Source organism: Triticum urartu, chromosome 6 (assembly GCF_003073215.2).
Source record: "Triticum urartu cultivar G1812 chromosome 6, Tu2.1, whole genome shotgun sequence".
In the NCBI taxonomy this organism is placed as follows: Eukaryota; Viridiplantae; Streptophyta; class Magnoliopsida; order Poales; family Poaceae; genus Triticum; species Triticum urartu.
In genome coordinates, this window is record NC_053027.1 from 98,133,050 (window position 1) to 98,134,682 (window position 1,633).

A 1,633-nucleotide genomic window follows, 5' to 3' on the forward strand; every position below is an offset into this window, starting at 1 on the left:
GTTTAATTACAACATGAGCCAATCGATGTTTCAGAACTAGACACAGCATCACTGCTTTCGACTCGACTCAAGGGACCGAAGCATGGATGAAGCCGCCATCTATCGTGGGAGTCATGAAATAACGGTCGTTGTCAGCCTGCATTTGTAGCATTGTGTCGATGTCACTGTTGGACGGTTGATTTCTGAGGCGATTAAGTTGGGTAACGCCAGGGTTTTCCCAGTCACGACGTTGTAAAACGACGGCCAGTGAATTGTAATACGACTCACTATAGGGCGAATTCTTGTCTGATGTCCGCGTCCTGGATTGCCGACATGCTCGCGGCCCAATCTTTGAGTTTACTCGGTAGCAGAAGTTGATGATGGTCCCGTACGATCGCCCGCATGTGATGGATGGCGTAGTAGGCACCCTTCTGACCGCCAGGCGGCTGCTTGACGCAGCAGAACGTCGTATTGTGGGAGAACACGTGCTTGCCGTACTTACGAATAGGCCTGGTGAAGGTGCCTCCAGATTTGACGTAGCCGGGGAGAACATCATCAAGAACCTTCTTGACTTTTGTGTAGTCTACGTTCGAATGACGGTCCGGGTCGAAATACGTGGCCATGGAATATTTGGGGCTTAGGAGGATGAGCGTGCAATGTGTGTCACTGTAGAAAACATGGAATGTTAAAAGAAAAACGATCGAAATCTAAGAATTCATATGTTACGGGGCGGTTGAGGGGAGGACTTACTCGGGAAAGTAAGGCACGAGGAAGTTATCCTTATCTTGGTTTGCCAGAATGACGCCTTTGAGGTAAGAAGTCGCGACTTGCCGGTCCCCAGCGCTGCCCAAGATCTTGGCACGCATGTAGAAGGGGTCGACTATCACGATGTCCGGGGTCTTGTCGCGAATGATCCGCATCTCCATACTCAGCGAAAATAGCCGAACGAAGGTGTAGTGCAGCGGATGAAGGTTCAACATAGCGTGGATGTCATCAAACCGTAGGACGATCGTACCCCCCTGGAGTTATCCACAAAGCCCTTGCCCTCTGGCACCTTGGACGCGAAAACCGGGTATGCCACATCCTTCTCTCTGAGACGCCGCTTCTCCAAAGAAAGAACACTGTCATGCAGACCCCGCATAGCACCGGTTGCAGCATCGAGCATATTTCTCGGTAGCATCGGCCACATGTAGCCTCCTCATTAAATCCTCAGGTGAAGGTGGCCCGTCCTGAGCACGGATCGTACTCGGTGCCGGCTGGCCCGCACCCTTGTTAGTCTTTCTTTTGCGTGCCTTCTTCTTCTCCTGTAATGGGACCGAGTTCTGCTCACAGACCGCCTTCTTGAGTGTGTTGGGGGTGATAATATTTCGCACCTCGCCTATCTAAGGCTCGGTGAAGTCGGCAGCTGGAGGCGTCTCCTGAGAGCTGAACTGCAGACGACGCCTATTGCAACTTGGCTTCTCCACGGTACCAACTAGATCACGCACGTCTTTTGTTGGGTTGGGTTCTTCAGAAGGAGGCCCCATGAAGTCGCCACCGTACCCATGATCGGCAAAGTACTGATCGACGTTGCCAAACGTATCGTCGTCGTCGTCGTTCTGATCCTGTGCCATATGCATGTTTGGATCCAGTGGCATAGGGATGTCCGGCACCG